This window comes from Narcine bancroftii, chromosome 7 (assembly GCF_036971445.1).
Source record: "Narcine bancroftii isolate sNarBan1 chromosome 7, sNarBan1.hap1, whole genome shotgun sequence".
Lineage (NCBI taxonomy): Eukaryota > Metazoa > Chordata > Chondrichthyes > Torpediniformes > Narcinidae > Narcine > Narcine bancroftii.
The window spans coordinates 179274047-179288349 of NC_091475.1; the positions used below are offsets into that span (position 1 = coordinate 179274047).

Here is a 14303-nt window from a genome sequence, read left to right on the forward strand (position 1 = left end):
CTATCAAACATTAGGATGATTCCAAATTATGAAAAATGTTTGTTTTGTAAGATATAAAATATGGATACACTTTATTTATATTAACTGCTTAGTCACTTCCATTCAAATCATTGAAAAAGCTGCCATTGTGTTGATAAATCAAATCACACCAGCTTGCCAAGACTGCTTATAGCTTGTGAAAGCCAGCTGATGGGTAATAGAGAAGACACCAGTAGATTGGCATCTTGAGGCCAGGACAGTTACCATTCTGTGAGTTAGCTGATTTGTACTCCACTGTAAACTCTACTTCCTCACCACACCCCTGCTAGCCATCTTTGCTAGTTCCACTGCAATCTTAGGGGCAACAATGCAGTGGTCCTGAGGATGTTTGTGGTATTAATGAGGAAAGAACATTGGAGAGCAATTTTCCATTTTCAGAATTACTTGAAGGTGTCAAGCTATAATGGATTGAACTTTCTCTTCCTTCCCTATTTAATGCAGAGGAAAAAATGCTGAAACCCTAACCTTGGTCCTTGAGGGAGGTCTAAGGATAGAGGTGCTGAAATTCCCATCTGCATGGTTTGGTACAATGCACATGATACATTTCCCCTGTAGCCAATGGAATTATACTCATTGATCTACTATAAGAAATAGTTATTAGAAATAAGTAGGTTCAATTTAGTGTCACTGTAGTGTTAATGGTCTTAATCTAATTGAGTTTTGAAAGCACCATTAGTTGGGACCACAGCCTGCACTGTATCTCATTCTGTGATACACTTCATCTGTGCAGTACAGAAAAGAAATAATATTTTGATTCTAATTTCTTTGTGGTTTAACATTTGTAACAGGATATTTGGAGCGTGGAATAAAATATTTAAATCCCTACAGCTGCAGTGTTCTTATACGGTATTATGCGTTTGGCATATTGTCACTAATATGACTTGGCAAACAGAGTTGTTATTTTGTTTCTTCAGCAAATTGCAGGCATTAGTTATTATGGTGTCATAAATATAATCCTGAGATCATGTATCAATTTTCATATATTACTGGGATATAAAGTTTTGGTACTAATATTGGCTTTTGACAGGGACAAACCTTGCATGTATTTATTTTTAAAATGTATGATATAACTCACTTGATCTGGAAGAAAGAGAATGAATGGCTGCCTGAAATGCTCCTATTGATTGTACTAGCAATAACTTTGGTGCTTCTTGGTTTTCACATCAAGACAGAAATGTCAGTTTCTTAGGTATCCTGCATGCCACAGAAATTACCGGTAGTTGCCCAAACATCACTATGCATGAATGGGCAAAAATAAATCAGCAAAGCATTAAAATGAGAATAATTTTATTCATTTCCTATGAATACATTAGATTTTTTAATTGTGAGAAAGGCAAAATCATGGGACTTAACCCATGCGAATATGTGGACAGAGTTCATGGAACATGAGGTCATGTGATAACATTTTTTTTTTTAAACACACCCAAACATTGTTGGCACCTCCACAACAAATATATAAATGAAATTTTTAAAGCAGAATACATACAGACAGCTAGAAATCAGCCAGTGTACATTGTGTGGTCAGAAGTGATTGCACCATGAACAATGAATCAGATAAATCTTTACAGTAAATAGTAAAGCACAGAAATGCTGGAGGAACTCAGCAGTTCTTGCAGAGTCCATAGGAGGCAAAGATATAAAACTGACGTTTCGGACCTGAGTCCTTCTTCAGGGTATACAGTCATATACAGTAATACAATGGCACTACAATCGCTATGCTATTATGTTGTAATTAGGTGCCTGTATGTGCTGCTGGCTGACTCTGTGGTGGGAAATCAGAAAAAAGAAGAAATGAAGTTAGTACATCTTAGCATCATTCGTATAATGCAATGATTTATGTTTACGATTACACAATACAGCATCTTACAAAAGACGTTTATCTCTTCCATGGCCTATTAAGCAGACAATTGTTTTCAAGTCAAGCACTTTGCATGAAATAGTAATGGGGAAAGATATAACATGTATCTAAAACTGGTCATTCTAATAATAGATTTTGATGGGTTCTTAATAGTATGTCTAGCACAGCGTTTCCCAACCTTTTTTTTCCACTCACATACCACTTTAAATATTCCCTATGCCATAGGTGCTCTGTGAATAGTAAGGAATTACTTAAGGTGGTATGTGGGTGGAAAGAAAAAGGTTGAAAACCACTGTTTTAATTATACCTAATTGACTTGTTATGTGCAGTTTCACAACTCTAAAGGAAATGGGCCAACGACAATTTGTCTTGAGCAAAATATTTCAGTAACAATTGGGTCTAGAGCAGTGCTTCTCAACCTTCCCTTCCCACTTACATACCACCTTAAGCAATCCCTTACTAATCACAGCACCAATAGCATTGGGATTACTTAAAGTGGTGTGTGAGTGGAAAGAAAAAGATTGGGAACCACTGGTCTAGCATGTAGTAGTTAAGCTTTTTTAATAATAATGTTTCAATGCCTAGCGGATCAGAATTAATAATCCATCTTTTTAATATAATTTTAAACAGGAATGTCTGCACATGCTGGGATTGTAATGCAGTACATACGAGTGCTGGAAAAACTCAGCAGGTCATGCAGCGTCTGTAGGAAATAAAAGGTAACCAGTGTTTCGGGCCTGAGCCCTTCAACAAGATGTGAGCAAAAAGCAGACAGGCATCTGAATTAAAAGGTGGAGGCAGGGGAGGAGAAAGGAAGAGGCAGGGAGAAGGACACAGCTTAACAGGTAAGAGATTTAATGTGGATTGTGGAGGGTCATGTGATCTCTCCATCTGGAACCTGGTGAGATTGTGGAGGGTCAGGAATCTAGTCAAAAATCTCATCACCTGCCAATCAAGGTTGGACTCTATCCACCTGTTGGTGCACACCTGACTAATGACTCCCTTAATCACCTAGTGATTAGCTGGGCCAGGTCCTCCAGCTTACTGAACTATAAAGTCCACTATGTGCAGTAGCTTTTTCTTTTGCTCTTCAGTCCTGAGGTGATACCTTCTCCACTCTGGTCTGCGAATTGTGGACAATGCTGGAGGAGTCATTGGTAAGGTGAGTACTACTCAGGAATTTGGGCTGTTAGATAGCATTGGAGCCATCCCCACATTAGACAAGGAACAGTGGGAGTTTATTAAATCCTGGTTGTTACAAGTCTATACACAGTTGCTAATGTCAGTAGTGTTAAGTCCAATGTGACTGGGTTGTACTGTATTTATAGGATGGAAGCATTTGCTAGTATCAGTAGTGAATGTCTGCTGTGAATAATTATACTGTGTTTTATGATTGAGAATACTATTGTGTGTTATCCCTGTTGTGATCTTCTTGCATGAGATTTAATAAAGATCCTTCCTGTGACAAGACTCCTTGCTCTTTGAATCCACCAAACTTTTCCGTTACCACATAACCGATATCATGGGTGGTTGTAGGAGTGAGGATAGAAGAGACAAAAAGAAAAATAATTGAGAGGGAAATAAAAGGTAGGGAGCTGGAGAAAGGAGATAGAGACATACTGAAAGATAAACTTGGGGAGGGGTTTAATGGAAACTGAAGATCAACGTGAATGCCTTCTGGTTGGAGAGAGCCCAGATGGAATACAGAGTGTTTTTCCTCTAACTTGTGGGTAGCCTCAGTTTAGCAATTCATAAAGACATTGGTATGGGAATGGTGTGTGGAATTGGGACAACAGGGACACTAGGTCCCTGTTGTAGCAGAGAGAGCAAAAGGTGATCAATGAAGGGATATACCAGTTTGCATCCAGTCTCTCTGATGCAGAGAGATAACCCCTGCAGATTCACAAATGAAGCATTGCTTCTCTTGGAAGGACTGCTGGGGGCCCAGAATGGTAGTGAGGAAGAAGGTGTGGATGCAAGTGTCACATTTCTTGTGGCCCACTCTTCCATTTTCACTAATCACTCCTTCAGTACCTACCCCTGTGATGATAAGGGTTATTTATTACTAATTTAATTTCAGTTTACTAAAGAAATCAAAATCTGTCATATTGCCACACCAAAATACATAATTTTTTTCAAACAATAATAACTGAAAAACACTCATGAACTGAACTAGAAATTTTAAAAAAAGCAAAATTTCAAGTTCTACTTACAGATGATGTCACATCTCAATCTTACCATTTTTTTAATTTTTAGGTTTTTTTGTGATAATTTTTACTTCTGATCCACTTGGTAATTTTCTAGGTTGTTATCTATAAGTAAAAAAAAAAAATTTTTCTTTATTTTTATAATTATTTAGATTTAAATTTGATTTTGTCACCAAGATTTTTCATGATTTAATTTTTTGGATCCTGTTTTAGTCTTGGAAACACCTCCAGCAGGAATATTGCATTGTTAGACTTGTTCTGCTCCAAAGTTACTGCAAGTCCCAGAGACATTTTTATATATTTAGAAGAAAGATCAAATGTTTGAAAGGACTTGTTATTAGCTGTTATATCATTCATTTACTACTTCAGCTGTGATCAACAAGCCACAAAGTTCCTTAGTGTTGTGAGAGAGAACAAACCAGTTTTTTTTCTTTTTAATTTTCCATACCTTTTGTTTGGTCACTTTGACCACTTCAATGAACTTGTGGTGGTCCATATAATGGTAGTCTTTCTTTTAAACCCATCTATTTTCCTAATAGTTTCAATGTATACAGTATTTGATTACAAAGATATATTCAAATATATCCGAATAGCGCTCATGTTTCATCTTACAATTTCTTGCTGTGATTTATCATGAAGGGGCAATTCCCATTGAGTATTATTATTTATTACAACAGAATTCTGGGGTGAAAGTTAATTAATTTGCATAATAACAGATTAAAAAGGGAATAGATAAGTTGAATGTTTGGATGAATTTACTTGCCATGTATGACAGTACATTGGATATAAATTCAAAGGTTTTGCATTCCAGATGAAATATATTACAAATTTATTGCTGCTATATATTTATTATCTGCAGTAGGAATCAAAATGGCAGTTTTAAATATATTCTGCTCCTCATCTCTAACATTTAATAGGATTTAATAAACTAATTTACAGTGAGTGGAAAGCTCTCCAAAAATATTTGTTTAGTAGCTTCAATTCTGATTTGGTTGTCCAATTAAGTTTTTAATGTCACTCTGGTGAGTTCCTCTGAGTTTTCATTTGCTGCTCAGTCAATAAGTGGCCAAGAGTCTTTTATTACATTCTATCTAGTAAGTTTCAGTGCACTTTGATGAATACTCAACTAATTATCATCCTAAATATTTACATAAAATGCAAAGGTTTTATTCCCATCTTGATGCATTTAAATATATTCACTTTTTTAAAACATCCATTTCTGATTTTTAGTACAGGTACTTGAATCTGTCTCACCTTTATTGACATTTTGTAACCTGTTATAACATAAAATAAAATTAATGTTTATTAACTCATGAAAAATGTATTGAAATTAATCTGGTGTAACTATACTATTTGGTATGTTTTAACGTGAGTTTCCACAGTTACAGAAGCAACATAGCTTTTCACATGGTTACTGAAATTGATGGTAAATTGGTGAAACACAAGTCAAATCTGAATTCTTGATGCTGGTGAGCCATGAAAGAATTTGTGGATCAAAAGAATTTAAATTCAATACATACAGCTTTTTATCTAAGGGTGTTTCTTCCATGTAATATTATTAATGGTTCCCTCTACTCAGTCATTGTTCCACCCACTTTCAAACATTATTTTGTCCCTTGTTTCCATCGCTATCAATCTCCTCAAACATGCTCATCTGAATTGACCTTCTAAATTACAGTTCCATTTTAAATGGTTTTTTTTCTACTTGGCCGTAAATGTGTTGTATCCTACAAAATTCACATTTATTGCACCGTCAGTGATTCTAATCTGCCTTCCAACTTTGCCAAAATATTGAATGTCTGAAAATATCTTTGCAAAGACACAAACAGCACGTGACCTCTTTCTCTTTTAATTATTTTATTAATTTTCCACAAAAAAAAACAAAATAATATACAGAAAATGTGAAAAAGCAATATACATTGTCCTTGAATGTAACAATCAAGCAATTTCAAATTAATTCAACATTTCCATATATTGACATTACATTGAGTAAGGAAATAAAACGTTAATGCATAAAACAAAAAAAATCCAACTCCAATGAGGGGGGGGAAAAAAGTTTAAAAACCCTAAAAAAACAAAAATAACTGGTCAGTCCATTTTGAAATTAATTTCAAAGTAAATAGAAAAGAAACCAAACTGGAAGTGGTTCAATTTTGTTTATTAGTTAGAGTCATACGAAAATATTGAATAAATGGGCACCAGGTTTTCTTCGAAGTTAAAGGTCGTATCAAATGCCCGACTTCTAATTTTTTCTATATCTAAGCATGACATAATGGAAGAAAGCTATTGAAGTAAAGTAGGCGGATTGCAATCTTTCCATTTGAGTAATATAGCTCTCCTTGCTATCAACGTTGAAAAGGCGACTATCCTTTGGGCTGAAGCAGGTGCAAAGCCTGATCCCAAATATAGCTGTGAGTATGTTTGGCTGTAAATCTAGGTCCAACACTTCAGCTAAAGTTTCAAAAACACCTTGCCAAAAATTATCTAACTTTGTACAGGATCAAAACAGCATTCTTTTTGACCTTGACCATAGCAATGTAACCCTCCTTACTCTCATTTACCTCTCTGTAGTCTGTGACAACATTAGCCACTTATTCTGAAAATTTTTTTATTTTACCTTTTTCAAATGGATGGGACAATCCTTATTTGGTTGTATTCTTATTCATCACATCTTATTCAGAAATCATCACAGTTGGTGTAGTCATTGGCTCAACACTATTACACACTATCGGCCCAGGCTCGAATATGCCGTTCCCTTGACCTGCATGGGTTTTCTCCAGGTGCTCCAGTTTCTTCCCACCCTTTAAAACCTATGTTGTTGGTAGGTTAATTGGATGTAATTGGATGGCACAGGTTTCATGAGCCAGAAGGGTCTTCTATTGTGCTATATCATTAAAAAAAATTTAAAATTAAAACTAAAAGTCTGCTATGTCCTCTCTTCCAACTCTCTGGAGTCTCTGAAAGATCTATCTTTGGCCCCCTTCTGTTTCTCACCTACATGCTACTTCTCAGTGACATCATTCAAAAATGTATGCTAATAACACTTAGTTTAATTTCACAGCACATTGATCTGGTTCAAGTTGTCTGCTGATAACACAGGGTTCTACTCTACCAACATCTCTTTTACATTAGTAAAGTATGAAAATCTGTAGGCACTGTGCTTGAAGTGAAAGCACAAATGCTGGAGAAACTCAGCAGGTCCTCTATATAGCAAAGGTAAAAATACATAACTGATTTTTCGGGCTTGAGCCCTTCATCAAGGTAGGGAGAAGGTGTGGCTGCAAAGGCAGGAGATGATAGGTGGAGAAGGGAGGGCGGGGACAGCAGCAATCAAGGGGGGAGGGATGGCTAGGTGAAGGGAGGGGGAAGGGAGGGAGGAGAACTGTAAAAGGGAAGGGGAGGGAGGGGGAAGAGAAGAGTAGGTTAACAGATACTAGAAAAGTTGATGTTAATGCCATCTGGTTGGAGAAGGCCCAGACGGAAAATCAGGTGTTGTCCTCTCCAATCTCCAACCAGATGGCATTAAGAATGACTTTTCCAGTTTCCGTTAACCTGCTCTCCTCTTCCACTTGATCGCTGCTGTTCCAGGACCATCGCCTTCCCAAGATCGTGTTATATGGCGAGCTCTCCACTGGCCACCGTGACAGAGGTGCACCAAAGAAGAGGTACAAGGACTGCCTAAAGAAATCTCTTGGTGCCTGCCACATTGACCACCGCCAGTGGGCTGATATCGCCTCAAACCGTGCATCTTGGCGCCTCACAGTTCGGCGGGCAGCAACCTCCTTTGAAGAAGACTGCAGAGCCCACCTCACTGACAAAAGACAAAGGAAGAAAAACCCAACACCCAACCCCAACCAACCAATTTTCCCCTGCAACCGCTGCAACAGTGTCTGCCTGTCCCGCATCGGACTTGTCAGCCACAAACGAGCCTGCAGCTGACGTGGACATTTACCCCCTCTATAAATCTTCGTCCGCGAAGCCAAGCCAAAGAAAGAAGAAGATATAAAGTACACTGTTCGACCCGCTGAGTTTATCTAGCTTTGTGTGTTTTTCTCTTTTACATTAATCCAGTCCCATCCTGTCAACCTGCTCGGCACAGGAACTGCTCCAACTGTGTAGAGGGACTTGGGAGTACTTGTGCATGTATCACAAAAGATTGGTTTTGCAAGTATAACAGATAATAAAGAAGACAAATATTTTTATTGCTAGAAGGATTGAATTTAAGAGCAGGGAAGTACTGATGCAACTGTACAGGATACTTGTGAGGAAGTTCTACATGTAGTTCTGGTCTCCTTACTTGAGAAAAGATATACTGGCTTTGGAGATGATGAGAGGAGGTTCACCAGGTTGATTTAGAGATGAGAGGGCTAATCAATGAGGAGAGATTGCGTTGCCTGGAAATATATTTGCTGGAATTCAGAAAAGTTACAGGAGATCTTATAGAAACATAAAATTATGGAAGGGATAGATAAGACAGACAGGAAATTTGTTTCCACTTGTAGGCAAGACTCGAAATTGAGGACATAGACTCAAGATCTGGGAGAGTGGATTCAGGATGAAGGTGAAAAGGAACTGCTTTTCCCAGAGAGTAGTGAATCTGTGGAATTCTCTGCCCAAGGAAGTTGTAGAGGATGCCTCACTAAATATATTTAAGACACAGGTAGATTTTTGCATAGTAGGGGAATTAAGGTTATGGAAAAAGGCAGGGTAAGTGGAGCTGAATCCACAGCTTTATCAGCCATGATCTTATTGAATGGGACAGTAAATTTGGTGGGACAAATGGCCTACGCCTGCTCCTATCTCTTATGTTATTATGGGTGATATATGAATTAAATATGAAATAACATTATCAAGGAACATGATGCTGCTGAAGCTTTAACATAGAAATATGTTTTAGATAGGCTAAAAATTGATGATGTGGAGGTACCTGAAAGGCCAAATGTTCTGAATGTCAACAAATCAGCTGGTTTGGATAGGATACATCCTAGATTGTAAAAGGAAATTGGAGACGAATTAAAGAGGTCTTGGCCATAATCTTTCAATTAATGCCTAAGGACTGGCAAATTGAAAATGTTGCATCCTTATTACAAAGAAATGTGTAGGAATAACCTGCAGACTTGTCAGTTTAACTTGAATGGTGGGGAAAGTTGATGAAAGAATAATCAGGAACGGAATCAGTACAGAATTAATAATGCAGTAAATTGAACAGGGATTGATTAGAAGAAGCCACCATTAATTTATTGAAAGCAAATTGCATCTCACTGTCCTGATCGAGACTTTTGATAAGGTGACAGATTGGCTTGATGATAAGAATGTTGTTGATATGGTGTATTCAGATCTCCAAGTCATTTGATAAGGTGCCATATAATGCTTGCATCAGGATTGAAGTAAACAGTGGTGAGTGCAAGATTGTTTCTTCAGTTTGGATTTGACATTGAGAGCACTGATCTTAAGATTTTGTAGAAGACAATACTTACAATGCAGATGAAATAAAACTTGGAGGAATCCTGAACTGTGAAGAGGATGATAAAGCTTATAAAATGGGTGAATAGGTGGCAGTTGTATCATAAAGCTGAGAAACATGAAGTGCTTCATATTTGGAGGAAAAATGCAAATAATCAATGTAAATGCATTTACAAGAGGGATGCAGGAACAAAAAGATCTTGCTGTAGATGCCCATAGTTAATTGAAAGTGGTTAGGATGATTGAGACAATGATTAAAATAATCTTAGAGGAATCTGAGTTGAATAACAAGAAAGTTGAACAACAAGAAAGATTACCCATGATGTAAAACTGCTTCAGCTGCAAGTGGAATGTTGTATACATTTCAGGATGCCAATTTTAGGAATAAGTGGGTGCAAAATTGATTTTTGACAATGATTCATTGGGTAAGGAAATGTAGATAGGTGATGGAGGAAACTGGGGTTGTTTTCCTTGTGTCAGAGGAGGTTGTGGGGAATCTGATATTTAAACCTACTGAAAGATGAAATATCTAGAGGTAAACTATTCCCAAAGCAGAAGGCCAAGCACCAGGTGATTATAGAAGGAAACCAAAATTGACATGCAGAAATGCACAAGTGAGGGTGTGGAATGCACTTTGAGGAATAGTGGCGGGGCAGAATTAATTGTAGTGTTCAAAGTAGAGTGGAGATAGAGAAGAATATGTAAAATAAGAGGAGATTTGAGGAGCTATAGAGAGGTTGTAAATAAATGACAGGCTGAATGGCCTCTTTCAGTGTTGTACCCCTCGATGAAATGCTTAATAACTGACTTGTAGAGAATGGATTAGTATTTCTTTGGACAATAGTCAATATTTCACTCTATCTCATCATATGGCATTTGTATCTTGCTCCAGAAATGGAATAATTTCTCATTCTAACTTTTACTTACAACAATGCTTGCAGAAGATACTTGGCCCCTCTTGTCTATCCTGGTTCTTTATTGTCCCATTCTCTCTTTTCTTATTTCTGTATACCTCCAGAACTTTATGGCATATTCTCATCAATCCTCCTTGATTTTTTTTGAACACTAACCTGCACAGTGGGATTTTGTACAATAGCCGATTAACATTCCAGATCATACCAGAATGTGGGAGGAATCTGGAGCTTTAGAGCAAACCTATCTTGTTACAGAGTTGAACATAATCTGCTGGGGGATCTCAGTAACATCTATGGGAGAAAAAGAATAGACTTGATAAAGAGTTTTGGCTCAAAAAGTCTAGTCCCACTGATGCTGCTTGGCCTGCTGAGTTCCTCCAGCAGATTGTGCTTAGCACAGATTCTAGCAACTGTGCTCTTCTATTTGTGAAATACAAAAGTCTGCAAATGTGATTGTAGTAAAAACATACAAAAACATTGGAGAAACTCAGTCAGTCTTTTCAGCATCTATAGAAGACAAAGATATAAATTGTTGATGTTTTGGGCCTGAGCCTTTTTTCAACGAATAAGTAGAATAAGCCAAAGGCAGGAAGACTCAGAATTCAAACAATGGGGGAGAAATCCAGACCAATAAAAGATGTTAATTGGATATGATAAGGGACAGAGGTAAGAATTTATCATCTCCTTGCGAAAGGAGAAGGAATGGAGAGATGGTGGGGAAGAAGTAGGGGGGTGGGTGGTGATTTATCGAAAGCCAGAGATGTCAATATTAATGCATCTGGTTGGAGGGTGTCCAGTCGGAGGATGTGTTGTTCCTCCAATTTACAGGTGATCTTAGTGTATCCTAACTCGCACCAAATCTTTTGCTTACTGACTTCCGGACTGGGATCAAGTCCAGCAGTGCTTCTTATTTAAAATTTTCATCCTTGGTTTAAAAACCCCTTCATGGATTTCAATCCTCTTACTTTGTTATGCATTTCTGCATTGCAACCCTTGAGACATCCTACTCTTCTAATTCTATTGTAAAATCTCCGTAAGACCATAGGACATTGGAGCAGAATTAGGTTATTTGGCACATAAATCTGCTTTGCCATTTGAATCATAGCTGATTCATTTTTCCTTTCAACACCATTCTCCTGCTTTCTCCCTTCAATTTACAAGAACATATCACAAGGACAATACAGTGGTGTGGCACTTAGTACTGGTTCTTCACAATTCCAGAGAACTAGATTCAATCAGTATCTTGGATGCTGCATGGGTGGAGTTTGCACAGAGCAACATAAGACAAACATATTTATGGGAGGTCTTCTCTACATTGGAGAGACTGGACACAGAATGGGAGATAACTTTGTTGAGCACCTTGACTCTGTCCACCACAATAGCATGGATTTCCCAGTGGCCACCCATTTCAATTCCCCATCCCATTCCCTTGCTGACATGTCTGTCTGATAAAGATTTCTACAGCATCAATGCCAAAACAGTTGGGTAGTGTGGTAGAGCATACAAAAGTTTATCTTGTGATGGTCCAGTGGTGTACATCCTGTCTCTATTTTGGCAGGTTTAAATACAAATGAAGAACAGGTTGGTTCATCATTAGACCGTTGTCCAAAAGGCAGCCATTCTGTGGCTTAGAAATGTACCGGTGACATTACCTTAAGAAGATGCCTACAAGCATAGAGTTTAGAGCAATGTTATTACAGTGCGAGTGACCCAGTTTTGAATCCAGTGCTATCTGCAAGGAGTTTTTACATTCTCCCTGTGTCTGCGTGGGTCTCCTCCAGGTGCTCTGGTTTCGTCCCACCCTTCAAACATACCGGGGATGTAGGTTAATTGGGGTATTTGGGCGGGACAGGCTCATGTGCTGGAAAGGCATGCTCCTGTACTGAATGCCTAAAAAAAAAATGAACTAAGAAAGAATGCATGTGTAATCTTATCACAATTGGATGTTGAACAATTTGAAGGCATTGGGGGAAGGGGTGGAGTTGAAAGATACAGGAAGATGAAGTTGGCTTTTGCCAGTGTATGTGATTTTTTTTTAATAGTTGATTTTGCTGATATGAGCATGCAGTTGAATAAAAGAAAATCCTTACTATTCGAATAGGAGAGAGAATTGGAAGAAAAGGTATGGTGACAAAAGGATGGAAAAGGTGAGTTTAATGGTGATGAGGAGGTTTTAGGGAAAATAGTGGAGCTACGAACCTTTTGAAAGACTGCAACTAGGTTATGAAGGAAAAGGAAATATAGATCTGCTCTCTCCTGATGGGGGAATTGCAAGTTTTCACTTGGATGAATTAAATGCATGGTACCTTTGTGTCCACTCAGTGTTAGTGGCTTGAAGAGTTTATTGAAATTATGTTTAAATATCTGCATATTTTTCATTTTTTTTTATATACATACATATTAATTGATGCCATTTAGGATTTAGCCCAGTGTTTGCATTTGGTCTGTAAATATTTAATTACAAATTAAATTAACCTGCCTTGAATGCTTTCTTACTGTGTGTTCCCATATAAGATCTTGCAAATATGATGTGGTAACTTGAAAACAATAGCTGATTTAGGATTAATAGTTCCCAAAATTTTTTACCTCTGAACTCTTTCTCACATTATATGTATATCTATTGTAATGAGTGTATTGTCATGTACATTGTACAGTGAACATATGGCCTGAAATGTGTACATGAAGAGAAAACCCATAATAATAAACCAATTGAATTAAATTAAAAGATAGATGATAAATGTTCACAGTAATCCTCGTACAAAAAGTAACATACAATAGTGCAGTTCATGATCAATGTACCATAGGGACATCCAAGAATCTGATAGCTGTTGGAAAGAAACTGTTCTAGAATCCAGAGGTGCTGTTTTTAAGGCATCTGCACCTGCTGCCTGAAGGTAGCAGTGAGAGGGGGTTGTAACCATGGTAATGAGGGTCTTTTATGATGTTGGCTACTGCCTTGAGGCAGTGCCTCACATCGATGTCTGCAGTGGATGGGAGGTCAGAGCCAGTGATGGACCCGGCTCTGTTTGCCACCTTTGGCTCTTTATAGATTAATTGCAATTAATTATTTGCTAAAATTAGTAATACTATTTTCTATCCTGTAACTATTACAGAGCCAGAAGGAAAGCTTGATGGACTTCAGTTTTTTTTTCAACTAGCAATTCCTCTTATTACATGTATTGTTTTTAGCCAGCAGATTGTAAACAAGTTCATATATTTTCATCGGACTTCTGAAGAAATTGATTCTACCAGAATGCATGTTCGCGTGTCTGAGAAGAACTTTCTTAATTGTCCTAGCTGTGTAAATTTCATGGCAGTGCATTCTTTTATGTATTTGAATGTCGTGAGTTTTAAGATCCAATCAGCATAGTAATATTTAATTGCAATATCATAGGATAGTTGTAATGCCAGAAGAGCTGGTTTTCAGATTGAATATTAAAACCTAATTCTGGTGGTTACAAAGAATATTTGATCAGGAATATTTGACAATGTGCCACATATGTGGCTGATAAGCAAGATAAGAGCCCATGATATTGCTGGTAATATATTAGCATGGACACTGGCAGACTGGCAGGAGGGAGAGGGTGGAGATAGAGGGGGCTTTTTCTAGTTTGCTGCTGGTGACCAGAGGTGTTCCACAGGACTTGGTTCTGGGACTGCTGCTTTCCATGTTATTTGTTAAGGAAATTGATGGCTTTGTGACCAAGTTTGCAGATGACCCAAAGATAGGAGGAAAGGCAAGTAGTGTGGAAGAAGTGCTGAGCCTTCAGAAGAACTTAATCATGAAAATGATCCCTGGAATGAAAGGGTTATTATAGAAGT

General features: G+C 37.7%; 1 protein-coding gene and 2 long non-coding RNA genes across 4 annotated transcripts in view; 2 read left to right on the forward strand and 1 right to left on the reverse strand.

Annotated features, from left to right (window-relative positions):
- LOC138739455 (microtubule-associated tumor suppressor candidate 2-like) overlaps positions 1 to 14303 on the forward strand; it is a 382132-nt gene that overhangs the window by 25810 nt on the left and 342019 nt on the right. The gene's annotated exons all lie outside the window — the stretch shown is intronic.
- Positions 1370 to 13568, reverse strand: LOC138739453 (uncharacterized). Its single transcript, XR_011342263.1, has 3 exons — positions 13255 to 13568; positions 4136 to 4209; positions 1370 to 1801 (listed from the first exon to the last, which is right to left on the reverse strand). It is a non-coding gene; the product is annotated as an uncharacterized lncRNA (long non-coding RNA).
- The window catches only part of LOC138739454 (uncharacterized), a 58716-nt gene continuing 47119 nt past the window's right edge, over positions 2707 to 14303 (forward strand). The window contains exon 1 of the long non-coding RNA XR_011342264.1: positions 2707 to 2742. This is a non-coding gene — a long non-coding RNA (uncharacterized lncRNA). The remainder of the gene's footprint in view (positions 2743 to 14303) is intronic.